This window comes from Octopus bimaculoides, chromosome 20, assembly GCF_046866305.1.
Source record: "Octopus bimaculoides isolate indiv1 chromosome 20, ASM4686630v1, whole genome shotgun sequence".
Taxonomy (NCBI): Eukaryota; Metazoa; Mollusca; class Cephalopoda; order Octopoda; family Octopodidae; genus Octopus; species Octopus bimaculoides.
This window is the reverse complement of record NC_142947.1, coordinates 41,004,009-41,023,590: the sequence shown is the minus strand read 5'-3', so window position 1 is coordinate 41,023,590 and position 19,582 is coordinate 41,004,009. Positions and strand designations below refer to the sequence as shown.

General features: G+C 35.5%; 1 long non-coding RNA gene across 1 annotated transcript in view; it reads left to right on the top strand.

Moving 5' to 3' along the window:
• The first annotated feature begins 309 nt into the window (after positions 1–309).
• Positions 310–19,582, top strand: part of LOC149131694 (uncharacterized) — a 194,116-nt gene continuing 174,843 nt past the window's right edge. The window contains exon 1 of the long non-coding RNA XR_016237670.1: positions 310–1,594. This is a non-coding gene — a long non-coding RNA (uncharacterized LOC149131694). The remainder of the gene's footprint in view (positions 1,595–19,582) is intronic.

The window sequence follows — 19,582 nt, the reverse complement described above, 5'->3', positions numbered from 1 at the left end:
TGCCACTACCATCAGCACCGCCTCTTTTGCCACCACCACCGCCACCTCCCCCACCATCACATCCATAAATATCAATCTGAAATAATGTCACATGACCTGATGCTGCACCAGATTATTTTCCCCTCCTTCTCCTCGCCCCATCCCCACCCACCGCCCTCACCTCTGCTATCAACCAGTTACATGTGCAGTTGACACCATCTGGTGATGTACCAACAGAGAATGTTCACTTGGTTTCCTCTGTACACGACACCACCACCAACACCCCCTCCTTAACCAGAAATAGTACCCCCCACCACCACCACTGTTACCACTATCATTGCCGCTGTCACCACCACCGTCACCTCTGCCATCACCACGACAGAAGATATGTCCTTGAAATAAGAGTTAGTCAGGTCTTTGGTCGGTCTGTCTTGTAAGAGTAGAGGTCACTCATGAGTGAGAACACACACTCACACACACACATATATATATACATACTACATACTACGTTGCCCAGGCTCACATCCGTCTACGCCATCATTAAACATGCACACCTGCACTTGGAGACGTCACTCCAGCTTCGCCATTTATTTGGTGTCGACACAACACGGGAAGCAGCAGATATTGCTTATGAGCCTTACTCAATTATTGGCGTAGAGTGCGGTGCCAGGGGTTGCTTCCGACGGTGGGGGAGATCTTCGAGTCTCATTGGACAGCTACCACCTGTCCTCAAGTTAGGCAGACCCCAGCCAGAAAGGTGTTGTGCCGCCACGGATTGCTGTCCTCAATGGGTGCACGGAGATTAGGAGAACATCCGACAGCTTTCCTTTCCCGAGCGTCCAATCACAATCTGTATCGCGTCCTCGCGTTGTTGTTGTTTTTTTTTGTCGTTTTTCTTTTTTCAACCTATATATATATGTGTGTGTGTGTGTTGGAACTCCGTCGGTTACGACGACGAGGGTTCCAGTTGATCCGATCAACAGAACAGCCCGCTCGTGAAATTAACGTGCACTCCATAGACACGTGTACCCTTAACGTAGTTCTCGGGGAGATTCAGCGTGACACAGAGTGTGACAAGGCTGGCCCTTTGAATTACAGGTACAGAAAGAAAGTTGTGAAAGAGTGCAGCAGGGTTCGCCACCATCCCCTGCCGGAGCCGCGTGGAACTTTATGTGTTTTCGCTCAATTAACACTCACAACGCCCGATCTGGGAATCGAAACCGCGATCCTACGATATAAATTATGCATTTTAGCATACACTTTAAACTTCATAATATTATATAAAATTAGAATTAATAACTGCCTTTGACTATAAAGTATTCAACGATAATATGAACATTCTTTTACAATGTTCCATAGCATTATTTACGTAATACACAATTTTCGTATGTGTTATAGGTATTATTCTGTGTAGATCTGAGGTTTTAAGTATTTTAAATCTTCACTGAACTATATATTTTAGGTAGGTCTTCCTTTTCGATAATTTCGTCATTATTGTAGTAAATATAATACGTATTTACCGCTGGGTAATGGTCGCCATATTTATCACGTGACTTTTCAGTATAAATTCTAAAGTATAGCTATTATGGTTTAATCCACAGTAACTCGCCGGCAGGTAAGCCATGGTTTTTTAATTTATTCTAAACAATATTGACATACGTCTTCTATTAACTTGATACACTAACACGTTTTTTACATTTATTTACTTCTATAATGATTTAACCTTGTTCACTATAATACTCTCTATTTCAATATTTCTAAATTGTGACTTTTAATAATTATATTAATGCCTGTAACGTAGAGATTATTTTACAGGTTTTGTCTCTTGATATATTTTATATTTTTTATTTCTCATGTTTATGTTTATTTCTTATAATGCTTTTAGGTATTTTTGTTAGGAATATGACCCGAAGAGTGGGTGATTTGGGGAGTAAAATCATTTCCCCATTCTAATGAACTTGGATAGAATTTTCTTATGATTTTATATAGTTCCAATTCATCCATGAAATGCGCATAGTCTATGTCCAAGTACTGACTTTTACACTTTTATACATTGTATTAATTTTTACTGTCCTATTTATACTTTATATGTATATATAAATATGGCGGCCTCTGATCAATACGTGTTTTTCTAAGCTCCTATAAAATCGCCAAGAAACTTCTAAAAAGTTGCGAATTCTATTATAAATGAAACCCAAGAAAGTCTTAAATGTCTTCCTCAATGACAAAGAATACACTTGAAGAAATAAAAAAGTGAAATATAGTAAGGAGGAAGAATCTTTCTTTTGCGAATGTATGAATTATAAACATTGCAAATAACAACACTTGGATTTTACGACATTTCTAAAATAACTGCGATTTTCGACCAGGAAAAAAAATGTATCTGTCTGAATAACTTGAGTGAAAACGTAACAAGACAAATTTACAGAAAAACAATCTGGAATATACATATAGAAGGGAAATACAGAAGAAGTAAAAGCCCTTACGAATATACGAAACGTAAACAATGTCTTGTATTGAGCAGCACATGGTATCACCATAACTTGAAAAGAAGTTTAAAATCTTCCACTGCCTTGGAAATACCCATTTCTCTTTGGAAAAACTAGTTAAGTATCTTTGTGTTCTGTCGTTTATTGAAAGTTTATTATTATTAGGGGGAAATAGAAGGTTAAATTTACATAAGGTGTTTTCTGTTTTGTTTTTAACTTACGAGATTATTGATTATTGTAGAGAGGTTTAACTTTCATTATTTATGATTTAAGTGAATTTCTTTAGTTACAGATATATAATTGTTTGTTCCTTTATTTATTTTTCCCTATCCAAGTCGAATCCTTTCCAAGAGTTTGTATAACTTCTCTCTCTCGCTCTCTTCTCCATCATACCGTATTTTCCTCTTTCTCTATTGCTTCTGTCTAAACACTCTCTCTATCTCTTTACTTCATAATTCTCTCAGACCCTTAATCTCTCTTCTACTGTTATCTCTCTCTCTCTCTCTCTCTCTCTATTTCATCTCTATAAATACATACACACACACTCTCTCTTTACTTTTCTCCATCGCACAGTCCTTCTCTCAGCCCCTCAAACTCCCTAAATACAGTATATATATGTAGGTGTGTGTATATATATTGGCACAATCTTTCTCTCTCTTCTCTGTTTCTTTTCTTCACTTCTCTCTAACACACAGTCTTTCATCTCTCAGACCCTCAACCTCTATCATAAATACATACCCCCCTCTCTCTTTGTCTTTTCACTTCTCTCTGTCACAACGTCTTTCTTCTCTCAGCCTCTCAATCTTCCTAAATATATAGACACGAACATTCTCTCTCTCGCTCTCTCTCTTCTCTCAGCCACTCAATTTCTGTAAATATAGACTCTTTCTTTCTCTATTTCTTCACTACCCTCCATCACACTTAAAATTTTAAAAAAATAATAAAATGTCCAAAACCTGGAGGAGCATGGAATTGGCATTGTTTTTGAGAGCCTGGCGCTGTGCTGAAGGAGAAAACCCAAATAATATAATCACTGCTGCACTGAAGAGCAATGGTTACACGAGAACATTAGCACAGATAGAACGAAAGAAGCAGGAGTTTACACGTTCCTATGCTCTCATACGATCCCATATCAGCACTCTTGATGCCATCTTTGATAATAATAAACACAGCAACGATGACAAGGATGGGGGAACGGATGCAGATGAGGATGTCACCCCCACTTGGGAGACACTCGAGAAAACAAAGATGATTCAAGTGAGAAACCTGCCCGGAAAGTAAACCCAAGTGAAAGTGCCCCTACCACCATCAAAACGAAAAACCATGGAGGTGAAAGGGCCAAGAAAGAAGAATTAAAAGCAGGAAAAACCAAAACTAAAACAAAAGATGAAACAGCCAAAGAAAGAAGCAGACCTGAATATCCATATAACAAAAAGGATAGAAAGAGACAGCACACACGAATGAGCAAATTCTACTTGAAAGGTGTCTGCTGGCATGGAGAGGAAGGTACAGGCTGCCGTTTTGCAAACCAAAGACCCCGCCACATAAACATGAAACAGGGCAGAAACCTTCCTGCCAAAAGGAAAGGACTATGCACCACCTGCCCCAAAACGGAGGTATGCAGATGTAGTGCGTGTTACAAACCAGACCTAACAACAACATGTTGTTGAGAGGGCAGCAGCTGAACAACAATCTTTTTTGTGCATGGCACAAAAGATGGTACAACAGCTGACCTGGCTACAATCTCAGAGATGGGACTATCCCCAATACACAAGACCACCACAGCAAATAGACCCAAGGTGGGCACCACTGGCAACAACACACACATCACATCGGTGCTCTTACTAAACATCAGAGGACTGTTATCGCTTAGTAACAGGACAAAAATCCCTTTCTTGAGAGACCTTGTTGCTTGCAATCAAGCCTTATGCATAGCACTTACGGAAACACACCTGAAACCAGATATAGGAAATGCAGAAATACACATACCACAGTATGTTGTATTACGGACCGACAGAAAAGAAAGGAGTCATGGTGGAGTTGCTCTTGCACACCACAACTGATGCTTCTTAAGTTGAACTTTTCTCTCAAGGTACTCTGTCTAGTATGCACACTGACATTACACATCCATCAGAGCATGCTGGCTTCATTCCTTGCAAGCCTACGCATGTCTTCAGCAGTCATGGCCCATGTTTCACTGCCATGAAGCATGGCTGTTCATACACATGCGTCATACAGTCTACCTTTTACTCCGAGAGAGAGACCCTTTGTCACCAGCAGAGGTAAGTGCTCTCTGAACTTTGCCCAGGCTATTCTTATTCTAGCAGCTACACTTTCAGCGCACCCTTCCCCACTACTAACTTGGCCACCTAGATAGCGGAAGCTGTCAAAAACCAGTTCTAGTTTTTGTCCCTGGAATGTGGCAGAAGATGTTTTCTGCACATTTACAGTGTTTATAGCTCCTGAACATCTGCTACATAGAAAAACTAATTTCCTAGTTAACCTTCCTTTGATATTGCTGCACCTCTTATGTGTCCATAGCTTGCACTGGGTGCATCTTATAGATTTTCTACCTACGCCTTTTCTACAGATCAAACAGGGCCATCTACCTGAAGGGGGTTTGTGTTTTTTCTACCTTCCTACTTATTAGGACTTTGGTTTTAGCTAGGTTGACTCTAAGGCCCTTCGATTCTAGTCCTTGCTTCCACACCTGAAACTTCTCCCTAGTTCTGATAGTGACTCAGCAATTAGTGCAAGGTCATCAGCATAGAGGAGCACCCAGGGGCATATGTAACAATTTTTCTGTATCTTTTTACAATATGCTAGGCCACTAGTTTAAACTGATATTAATCAAATTAATATTCAATTTTTTACCCTTATTATTTAGATTTATATATATATATTTTATTTTATTTTATATTATATATAGTATATTATATTATATATTGTATATTCCATATTCTATACCCCACATTAGTTCTGCAGGAATATAAATAAAACATAAAAAACAGACAGTGTTGGAACTCTTTTAAACAAAATAATATATTCCTCTATACACAATCATACAACCCCCCCCCTTTTTTTTGTATTTATTTTTACTCGCATATATATATATATATATGTATATACATATATATATGTATATACATATATATGATGGGTTTCTTTCAGTTTCCGTCTACCAAATACACTCACAAGGCTTTGGTCAGCCCAAGGCTATAGTGGAAGACACTTGCCCAAGGTGCCATGCAGTGGCACTGAACCTGGAACCATGTGGTTGGGAAGCAAACTACTTACCACACAGCCATGCCTGCACCAATATATATATATTATTATTATTATTAGTAGTAATAGTAGTAGTAGTAGTAGTTTCTTTATCATTATAATTAGTGTTTATATATATATTGTTCCTTTTCTTTCCCTTAAATAATTGCATGATTCTAAAGCAAGACGAAATTTAATTGTAAATATGAATCATTTAATTATATCACTCATACACAACACATTCTCCACCAGTACTTCTGTCCACACCACACCCACACCATCACCCTCAACAACTTAGTCAGAACTGGCATTGGTCTAAGTGCCTTCCCTCCTTCTATATACATATACATTATATATATATATATATATATATATATATATGCTAACAATTCTACCAAGTCACCACCTTAATAATAATGATAATAATAATAATAATAATAACAGTCCTTTCTACTATAGGCACAAGGCCTGAAATTTCAGGAGAAGTGATAAGTCAATTTCATTGACCCCAGTACTCAACTGGTATTTGTGTTATGAACCTCGAAAGGGATGAAAGGTAAAGTCAACTCCAGCAGAATTTGAACTCACAACGTTTAAGACAGATGACAAACCATTAAGTATTTTGTTCAGCATGCTAACACCTCTGCCAGCTCATCTCCTAATTAAGTAACAGGGATAATAATGATCACACAGACATGTGCACACACTTGCCCAGATGGACATGCACACATACACACATGCATGCACACATATATACACACATGCACAGATATGCACACACATATACACACATGCCCACACAAACATACTCACACAGACACACGCACACATACATATGCATGCACACATATACACATTGCACACACATAAGCATGTGCATACACGTACACACACACAGGCTTGCACATATACACACAGACACACACATGCACAGACACGCATGTCTGTGTGTACACATGCACAAATGCACGCACACAAACATACACACATAAACACACACGTATTCCACATGTCATATTTACGTCTCCGAAAGTCTCTCCCCTCCAGCTTCTACATTCTTACAACCCCCCCCCCCCCCCTCGACCACTTCCCGACCCCTTTTTACTACAGTTTGCTATTTTGCTTTGTTTAACCTCAATATAGGGCTTCCTGTTTCCCCCTCCCACCCTGCCATATCTTACCGCTTACCACAATCTACCCCTTCCCTCTCCCCCTCTCTCCCACTGTCACAGTCTCTCTCTTGTTCTGTTCCCCTATCTCTCTCAGCCTCTCGCTTTTACTCAATCTTATTTGATGTCTGTCAATCTGCCTGTCTCCCTGGGGTTTCGGATTGTAGTACAGGCAGAGCAGTGAGAAACGAAAATAGAGAGCAGCACAGTTTGCACACACACACATGCTCACTAGCACACACGCACAAACACAGAGGCACACATACATAATTACATGTGTATTACATTGCATATGTATATATGTGTATGCATATAAACACACACACATGCAGATGTGCATGTGAGTGTATGTATACATACATACATATATATATATATTTATATATTGCTCTTTCTCTCTCACTCTCTCTCTCTTTACATATACACAATTTATATATAAAAAATATAAATGTATACATATGTTGTACATAAATATATATATGTAACATAAACATAATCACACATCAGCTTGTTACCACAATATAATATATATATATATATATATATATATATATATATATATATATATATATATATATATATATATATATACATATACATATATATATATATATATATATATATATATACATATACATATATATATATATATATATATATATATATATATATATATATATATACATATACATATATATATATATATATATATATATATATATATATATATATATATATATATACATATATGCCAGCGACAAATAAATGGTGTATACACATATATATATATATACACACACACACACACGCATACATATAGGTAGAGGAGTGGCTGTGTGGTAAGATGATTACTTCTCAACCACATGGTTCAGGGTTCAATCCCACTGCGTGGCACCTTGGGCAAATGTCTTCTACTATAGCCACAGGCTGACCAAAGCCTAGTGGATTTGGTAGATGGAAACTGAAAGAAGCCCATTGGATGTATATGTATAAATATATATGTGTGTGTGGGGGGGTGTCTTTGTCCACCTACTATTGCATGGCAACTGATGTTGGTGTGTGTACTTCCCTGTAACTTAGTGGTTTGGCGAAAGAGACCAATAGAATAAGTACTAGGCTTACAAAGAATAAGTCCTGGGGTTAATTTGTTTTACGAAAGGCGGTGCTCCAGCATGGCCGCAGTCAAATGACTGAAACGAGTAAAAGAATAAAAGAATGTGTGAGTGTGTTGAGGCACATGGCTTAGTGGTTAGGATGTTGCACATATGATCGTAAGATAGTGGTTTCAATTCCTGGGCCAGGTAGTACATTGTGGTCTCGAGTAAAGCATTTCATTCTAAGTTGCTCCAGTCCACTCAGCTGGTCAAAATGAGTGACCCTGCAATGGACTGAGTCCTGTCCACTGAGTGAGTATATATGCCACAGAATCCAGGACATGGAGGGGCATTTGATCCTTTTGATATACATACATGTGTGTGTGTGTGTGTGTACATACATATATTTCTTTTATTCTTTTATGTTTCAGCCCAAAAGTTGTTGCCATACTGGAGCACCGCCAGGGTAATCACCTTATCAATGACCATTCTTATATGATAGGCTTTTGGTGAAGGAGATACACATACACACTTGCTATCATAATCTTTACACATCCACAGGATGCATAAGGCATTAATGTTTTTGCTAAAAACAGATTTTTTTTTTTTGTCATATCCCTTAAGCGATCCCACTATTCTTCCCTCAGCTCCTGTTACAGTTTTCTGACCCATATTTCAAACACCCTTCCCTGTCCCCTCTTCTGCCATCTGCTGCCCATTTGGGCATCCCTACATCCCAAACAAGACTTCTATCTCATCAACAGATGTAACTCATCCATCTCTATCATGACAATCTTAGAAAGTTACCAACTGCTGTTATCTCAATCATCTTTCTTTACGCTTTCTCCTTTGTTCCCTAATTCTATCTTTTACTTTTCCTTTTCTTTTCTTGAGCCCTAGGACTCATAAGGCTGGTTACCCTGTTTCCATAGCATACAGATGACCAAAATCACATAATTCCCTCTCAATGGGGTGCCAGTCTATTGCAAGCTTCAAGGTCACTATTCATAAAGAGAGACAACAAATTGATTACAACACCGTTTGTACTCAACAAGTACTTTATTTTATCGACCCTGAAGTCATGGAAGGCTAAGTTGACCCTGGCAGGATTTGAACTCGCTACATTAAGAGCTAGAAATGCCATTTACCATTTTGTCTGACGTGCTAATAATTATGATTCTGCCAGCCTCCTGCCTTCAAGATCTCACCATCTGATTTCTGATATTCTACAGAGTCTTGTTGATTGAATACAAAGGATTTTCTCAAAATAATGTTAACTAATATTCGTTATTACAGTGTTATGGATATTATTAACGATTCATATGTAAATTGTCACCTTGGTATGTATCAAAAGACGATTGAATTTCCTAATAAATTCTAACAGGTGTGGTTGTGAGGTTTTGGGTTTGGTCCCTCTGTGCAGCACCTTTAAAAAGGTGTTTCCTATTATAGCCTTGGGCCGACCAAAGCCTTGTGAGTGGATTTGATAGATGGAAACTAAAAGAAGCCTTGTGAATACCTCTATACATACATACATATATATAATATTAGGGATAAAATCCAAAATTACAGGCAAAAACTAATACTATATATATATAATCTTTTTATTGCCCACAAATGGCTAAACATAGAGGGGACAAACAAGGACAGACAGTTGATTTCATCAAAAGTGCCAGTTCAAATTCCACTGGGTTTGACTTTGGTTTTCATTCTTTTGAGGTCAATAGAATTAGTACCAGTTGAGCACTGTGGTCAATGGAAATGATTCCACCACTCCCACCAAAAAAAAAAAAAAAAAAAAATTCAGTCCTTGTGCCTATAGTAGAAAGAATCATCATCATTATCAGTATCATCATCATGTATGTACATATGTTATGCATGTATAAGAAATATATACACGTGTCATGCGTCTATACACACGTTATATTTATGGTTCTTATTTGTATAGATCTACTAGATACATGAATCTATGTCATGTGATTTAAAAATATCTTCTGGTTCCAGGAAAAAAGCAGGAAATTTTTTGATAGTACCTTATTGTATTATATTATAGCTCTAAATTTGATATATTATATATATATATATATATATACATATATATATATATATATATATATATATATATATATATAAATTTATTGACCATTTTGGTAAACTTCACACAAAGATATACTCTTGTAATTTACAGATAAGAGTAAAGGCCCAAAATTTGGGGGGAGGGGGCCAGTCAATTAGATCAACCACAGTATGCAACTGGTATTTAATTTATCGACCCCCCCCCCCCAAAAAAAAGATGAAAGGGCAAAGTTGACCTCGGTGAAATTTGGACTCAGAACTTATTGTAGCGGCAGACGAAATACTGCCAAACATTTCGCCCGGCGTGCTAACAATTCTGCCAGACTGCTGCCTTTTTTATATATTCGTTTCTACACTAGATACAAGGCCTGAAATTTTTTAGGAGGGAACCAGTCGATTAGATCACCCCAGTATGCAACTGGTAATTAATTTATCGATCCCGAAAGGATGAAATGAAAAGTCGACCTCAGCGGAATTTGAACTCAGAACTTAGCAGCAGATGAAATATTGCTAAGCATTTTGCTTGGCTTTCTAAGGTTTCTTATTTCTTTATTGCCCACAAGGGGCTAAGCATAGAGGGGACAAACAAGGACAGACAAAGGGATTAAGTCAATTACATCGACCCCAGTGCGTAACTGGTACATAATTTATCGACCCCAAAAGGATGAAAGGCTAATTCAACCGTGGCGGAATTTGAACCCAGAACATAACGGCAGACAAAATACCGCTAAGCACTTTGCCCAACGTGCTAGCATTTCCGCCTGCTTGCCACCTTAACCTTAATAAATAATGTAGACAGTGCACTGCCAAAGAAGTAGAAATTGTTATTGACTTACAAAAACGTTTAATATACTTTGTTGTATATTATGGTTGTATAACGAAATAGCATGTACCTATAAATTAATATCGGTTTCATATTTGGACATATGATCAGCAATTTGGATAAGGGGATTAAGTTGATTACATCGACCTCAGTACACAACTGGTACTTATTTTATCGACCCTAAGAGGATGAAAGGCAAAGTCGACCTTGGTGGAATTTGAACTAAGAACATAAAGACAGACGAAATGCTGCTAAGCATTTACCCCGGCGTGCAAATGATTCTGCCAGCTCGTTGCCTTACATGGGTACCTTGTAAAAATGCATGATAATGCAAGGCTACATCTAATGAAGATAACCCAAAGAAAGATAAATTCATTAGGTGTGGAAAGGTCTACCTCACCCTCTTTTCTCACCAGACCTAACATTATCTGATTTTCATTTATTCAGGTCACTCGAACACTTTATCAGTGAAATAATAAAATAAAATAAAATCCCATTCAGAAACAGAGATGATATTGAAACGGCACTCTGAACATTTTTATTTTCTTCTTCTTCTTCTTCTAAAGAACCTGATTTTCTTCGCCTGAGGAATCAGAAAAAACTGGTTTTTGAGGTGGGAAAATGTTATTGCTAACAATGGCAATTATTTTTTTGAATAAATAAATATATTTATGACATATTATATGCAAATTTGAATTCATTACATAGAATGCAGCATTACTCTAGTATATTCATTTAGATGATGATGATATATATATATATATGCACATACATGTATGTTGTCTGTATGTATCTATGTGTGTATGTGTATATATGTATATATAGGGAGAATTCACAAAAAAGCAAAAGTCGAAGACAGGTGGTGTAGACAACAAACAGATGTATTAGTATAACGCTTGGGGAATGAGAAAGTCCTTAACGTTTCGAGCCTACGCCCTTCAACAGAAAGAAACAAGGAGAGAAAATAACGAATGTGTAGTGGCTAGCAACCTATCATGTATGTATGCATGCATGTATGTGTATATATATATATATATATATATATATATATACATACATGCATATACCATATTTTAACATGTATAAGGAACCCCCTAATTTGGGGGCTTAAAATTTTGAAAAGCGGGTTTGTAAGGGTGGCGATGATGATTGTGATGATGGTGATGATGATGGCAATGATGATGTTGACGATTACGACGATGATAATGATGATGATGACAATGATGATCACACACACACATAATGAAATGTATTTTATATACTGGGAGTGAATTGAAGGTTCAAAACCTTTTCTAAACAACCCTGTTATAACGACAACGACTAACCAATGTTCCTCCATCGCCTGACAATTATTTCTTGTCAGGTTTTAAATGGTCCACAAATTAAAATACGTTAACACTAATTTCCGCAACTAACATCCGAGGGAAACTAGAAATTACTGTAACAGTTGTTTATAAATAGATACTGACAAAATGGGTAGAGCACTGAACAACAATACCATAGTGCAGTGTTTCTCAAGGGCCAGTCCCCCACCCCACCCCACCCTTTTTCTCCCAAGGGTAGCTGTAAGTGGAGCCGGAGATCCTGCTAAGATTGAAAACTGGGTGGACAAGTTGTCATGTTTAATAACATTAAGATTGTTTTAAATGTTTTAAGATTGTCTAATGTTAGGGCAAGGGTGGAGAGCCGGTATAATCGTTGGCACAATGGACAAAATAGCAACGTTTTATTTGATTCTTTACATACTGTGTTCAAATCCTGCCGGAGTCAACTTGGTTTTTTTTTTCATCTCCTGGTGGCAGGGGTTGATAAAATAAAGTACCAGTTAAATGCTGGGATCAATGTGATTGACTTACCCCTACCACCTCAAATTGCTGTGCCAAAATTTATAAAAGGTAGTGAGCTGGCAGAATCATTAGAATGCCAGGTAAAATGCTTAGCAGCACACTATGGCAACACCATTATGTTTTCATTATTCTCTGTAACGTCCTTTCATTTGTATTTCAGATTCTTCAGTTTTTTTGGTGAACCAAGCTAATAGCTTCTGAATGAAAATAGCCCACCTAGACATTTGTTTTTCAGAAAATGAAGTTTAATGATACATATTAAGCATATATTGAGTATATATTTAACAGAAAACTATAAAAATATAACATTTATTGACATAATGAATAATTTAGCAATATGAGTGCCATTTAGACGGATGACTTAAAAAAACGTATTAGTCATGGAATCTATCGATTTCTTAATATTAGCAGGTTGGACTGGCATTGTTGCAGCTTTGATGGTCATCCATAAGACATCTTTCAATGTAAATTGGCATCCAGCAACATAACATCTTGTTTAATGATGAACCAAAGATTTCCAATAGGGTTGAGATCTGGAGATGCTGGCAGCCATACGATCAGCCTTTTACCTTGTATACCGTAAGACCCTAGTAAATGTTTGGCCGGTCCTAGCAGAATGAGAGGGAGTGTTGTCATGCATGGATATGAAATTCCTTAGAAGTGACAGTAGTGGAGGTGCAATGGCCCAGTGGTTAGGGCAACGGACTCGTCGTCATAGGATCGCGGTTTCGATTCCCAGACCGGGCGTTGTGAGTGTTTATTGAGCGAAAACACCTAAAAGTTCCACGAGGCTCCGGCAGGGGATGGTGGTGAACCCTGCTGTACTCTTTCACCACAACTTTCTCTCACTCTTACTTCCTGTTTCTGTAGTACCTGTAATTCAAAGGGTCAGCCTTGTCACACTCTGTGTCACACTGAATATCCCCGAGAACTACGTTAAGGGTACATGTGTCTGTGGAGTGCTCAGCCACTTGCACGTTAATTTCACGAGCAGGCTGTTCCGTTGATCTGATCAACTGGAACCCTCGACGTCGTAAGCCATCACCATTTAACAATGGTGATGATAAAGAGAGAGAGAGACAATGTAGGATAGAGGAGGAAATGGCAACCTCTCTAGTGCTGGGCCATGACAAATGCATCCTGTACACTCTGTAATGTGGCTGGCATTACACAAAGCATCCTGTGATATCAATCATGTCTGAGTTGGAACAGAAGAATGGTAAGTGGACCTCTGACTCATCAAGGAGACTAGTAAGGCTGAACAGGAGTGTGATGACCTATCCGACTAATAACCAACAGGAGTGCTGATGTGTGCATGTGTGCATACATGCATGTGTGTTATAGGGATTTCTATGTGTATACAAGTACAAAATGTTTATGAAAATCATACTCTTTATATAGACATTGTTTATATCCTTGTATACGTATATACATATCCATATGTGAATGCACCTGTATACATGAATATATAAAGATATGTGTGTGTATATATATATATATATATATATATATATATATATGACTCCGGATTTAAATATATATATATATATATATATATATATACACACACATATACATACATATATGCATATATATATATATGCCTCCGGATTTAAATATATATATATATATATATATATATATGTATATACACACATACACATATATATGTATGCATAGATGTATGTATAGATGTATATGTATATTTACATATATACATACAAATAAATATATATGCGTGTATGTATGCATGTATGTATATGTGTGTATAATTGTTTTACTGTTCCCAAAGCTCTATGATAATTGATAACACAGCACCAGCTAAAACATTCCATTTCACGGTGAATACCCCACTCTCTGCCCCCTCAGTTCCTATCCCCACCCCCACCCCAACTCTCTACGACCACCCCATTCCCCCTTCTAAAGTCACTATCGCTTCCCCTCCCCCTCCGGTACCCATGGCTCTCTTTTTTCTTTTTTTTTTCTTCAACATTCAATCCCTCTACCAAAATATTTTCGCCATATTTCCTTATTTTTAGTGTTACTGTTCTCCTTAGAAAGAGAGGGAGAGAGAAATATTAACAGACAGAGACAGTAGACAGGAACCAAGATAATAATAGAGACAACCATAACAACAACAACAACACTAGTTGGAGCAAGAACAACTTAAAGAATAACAACTGACAACTACAAGAACAAAAACAACTTCAACAATACTTTGCCAAAACCTCTTCAGCATATATGTGTGTGTGTATATATATATATATATATATATGTGTGTGCGTATATTCTTTTCTTTTTCTTTTTCTTTTATTCTTTTACTTGTTTCAGTCATTTGACTGCGGCCATGCTGGAGCACCGCCTTTAGTCGAATCAAATCGACCCCAGGACTTATTCTTTGTAAGCCCAGTACTTATTCTATCGGTCTATTTTTTTGCCGAACCCCTAAGTTTACGGGGACCTAAACACACCAGCATCGGTTGTCAAGCGGTGTTGGGGGAGACAAACACAGATACACAACATATACATACATATATATATATACATATATACGACGGGCTTCTTTCAGTTTCCGTCTACCAAATCCACCCACAAGGCTTTGGTTGGCCCGAGGCCATAGTAGAAGACACTTGCCCAAGGTCCCACGCAGTGGGACTGAACCCAGAACCATGTGTTGGTAAGCAAGCTACTTGCCACACAGCCACCCCTGCTATATATATATATATATATATATATATATATATATTATTCAAAGGAATTCCAACTCTGTTTTTTGTTTTATTTATATTCTTGTAATATTAATGTCGGATATAGTATATATAGTAAAATGAAATGAAGTATTCATTGTTTTATTGAATAGATGGAATATTGAATATCAAATTACTTCATTGACACTAAACTCTGCTTGCGAAGACCTGTTGAGGCAAGTGAATTTGAAATCGAAATCGAACCAAATCCGACGACTGGCACCCATGCCAACCTCTCCTTCATTGGACACTAAACTCTGCTTGCGAAGACCTGTTGGGGCAAGTGAAATCGAAATCGTAATTGAACCATAGTTGATGACTGGCACCTGTGCCAGTGGAGCACTAACAGCAATGTCCGAGCGTGTTCATTGCCAGAGCAGCTGTCTGGCTTCCATGCTAATGGCCCGTAAATAGCACCATTTGAGCGTGATCGTTACCAGCGTCGCCTTACTGGCACTTGTGCTGGTGGCACGTTAGAAAATCATGCGAGCGAGGCCATCGCCAGTGCCGCTGGACTGGCTCCCGTGCAGGTGGCATGTAAAAAAACCATTTTGAGTGTGGCCATTGCCAGTACCACGTGACTGGCCCTCGTGCCGGTGGCATGTAAAAGCACCCACTACACTCTCGGAGTAGTTGGCGTTAGGAAAGGCATCCAGCTGTAGAAACTACCAGATCAGATTGGAGCCTGCTGCAACCTTCTGGCTCACCAGTCTTCAGTCAAATCGTCCAACCCATGCCAGCATGGAAAGCAGACGTTAAATGATGATGAGGATATATATATATATATATATATATATAATTATATGTATACACACACACATATAAACACCCATTGCATATTTTTCCTCACTTTAATCGCTTATGAAACATTGTAACTTGCAGTGCTGGCTTTGAATTCTATAGAGAAACTTATGAATATGTGCATGTATGTATAGCTGTGTGGCTGAGTAGCTTGCTTCCTAATCATGTGGTCTTGGGTTCAGTCCCACTGTGCAGCACCTAAGGCAGGTGTCTTCTACTATAGCCCCAGGTTAACTAAAGCCTCGTGAGTGGATTTGTTAGATGGAAACTGAAAGAAGCCTTTTGTATATATATATATATACATACACACACATACAGACATACACACACAGACATTTGTACAGACATACATATATGCATATATATATATATGTGTGTGTGTGTGTCTTATTGCTTGCGTTGTATTTGTTCCCCAATGCTGCTTGATAATTAATGTTGGTTTATTTACATCCCCTGTAACTTAGCAGTTTGGCAAAGGAGACCAATAGAATAAATACTAGACTTAATAAAAAAATAAATACTGGTCTTGATTTGTTTGACAAAACACCACTCAAGGTAGAATCCAAGCATGGCTGTAGTCCACTGAGTAAAACAAGCAAACAGTTACGTGTGTGTGTGTGGTGTTTCTGTCAAAACACTGTGTATTTATTTTTAACTTACACCTGCACACTAGAATCTATAAGATATTCACTATGAGATTTTGTCTTTGAGAAAATGTTCTCTCATATAGTCTGTGAGTAAAAAACAATTTGATTTCATAGTGAGAAAATATTTCTCTGACATAAATCGCCTTTGTAGAAGAGTGAATTAAAATTACATATTCCCATTTTATTTGTTTCCTTGTCTGCACACACACACACACACCTGTGTGTGTATATGTATATATATATATATATATATATGTATATATATATATATATATATATAGATATATAAATTTAAATAAGGGTGACAAATTGAATATTAATTTGATTAATATCAATTTAAAAACCAGTGGCCTAGCAAATTGAGAAAATCTGAAGATTCAGCCCAGTCAAACCATCCAACCCATGCCAGCATAGACAACAGATGTTAAATGATGATTATAATGTACTAAGCTTATAAAACCAAAAAGGAAAATTTCAATTGTCACTAATAATGACTGAAGGTGTAGTGCAGCACATATATTACTAGACACAAGAATCAAAGACCCTTATAACGGCTTCACTACTTGTTTCTCTGGAGATTGTCAGAATGATGTAGACGCCTCTGATGAGAACCCAATAAGGTTCGAAAATTGATTGGCGGAGAAATGGCTAAAAATTTGCCCTGTTTATAATTATACCATATGTTGCATAATTATTTTATCATACCTCGATACTGTGTAGACTAAGATTCCCGTTGACAGGCCGTTGGTATTTAAAGAGTGTTAAACACTTTTGGTACGCAAATTAAGGACTCCTTCATAGAGTAACTGCTGCATTTTGTTGAGTATATAAAACACTTTGGCTACTTGTTTCTCTGGAGACGGTCAGAATGATGTAGACGCCTCTGATGAGAACCCAATAAGGTTTGAAAATTGATTAAGGCTGTTCATTTTTTGTTTGTGGAGAAATGGCTAAAAATTTGCCCTGTTTACAATTATACCATATGTTACATATATGTATATATGTAAATATATATGTACACACACACATATGTATGTGTGTGTATATAAATTTGTGTATGATGTGTAATTATAGCCATGAAGAATGGAGTGAGAAAATACTTTTATTGCATTGATTTACAATTGTTTCATTGAAAATCAATCTCCTGAGCTTTGCTGTATATTTTTCAGTAATACATGCAACTATTAATACAGGAGGTATTCTTGACTGACACAGTATTAAAAATTGATTCTTCAGAATCATGCATAAAGGATATTTACTGAAATTATATTGCTGTGGCTGTTAGGTACAGGTGTACCTGTGTGATAAGTTTACTGCAGTTTCAAGCTATGCTGATCATGCAATAATAAATCTTTGAGTGAGGTATAAACAGTAGCCGCACGACATTGCAAAGTATATTTGCCACCTACAATATGGCTAACCCTTAAGGGTTGATGTAACTGTAGCTTGTAGTCCAAGGAAGACCTCTCTTCCTGCTGGCTATTGACACACTATCTGTGCCCTATCAGTATTTGTCACCGTTCCCATCTCCAGCCTGACGTGATACACACGGACCCGAGTTTCTGGGTATTGACCTGTCATCAGCGTGTGACAACCAACTATTGGCGATTGGAAGTGGTTCTCAATGCAAATATATATATATATATATATATATATATATATAAATATATATATATATATATATATATATATAAATATATATATATATATATATATATAAATATATATATATATATATATATATAAATATATATATATATATATATATATAAATATATATATATATATATATATATAAATATATATATATATATATATATATATAAATATATATATATATATATATATATATAAATATATATATATATATATATATATATAAATATATATATATATATATATATATAAATATATATATATATATATATATATAAATATATATATATATATATATATAAATATATATATATATATATATATATAAATATATATATATATATATATATATAAATATATATATATATATATATATAAATATATATATATATATATATATATATATATATATAAATATATATATATATATATATATATATAAATATATATATATATATATATATATAAATATATATATATATATATATATATATATAAATATATATATATATATATATATATAAATATATATATATATATATATATATAAATATATATATATATATATATATATATAAATATATATATATATATATATATATAAATATATTATATATATATATATATAAATATATATATATATATATATATATAAATATATATATATATATATATATATAAATATATATATATATATATATATATAAATATATATATATATATATATATATAAATATATATATATATATATATAATATATAATATATATATATATATATATAATATATATATATATATATATATATATAAATATATATATATATATATATATATAAATATATATATATATAAATATAATATATATATATATATATATATAATATATATATATATATATAAATATATATATATATATATATATATAAATATATATATATATATATATATAAATATATTATATATATATAAATATATATATATATATATATA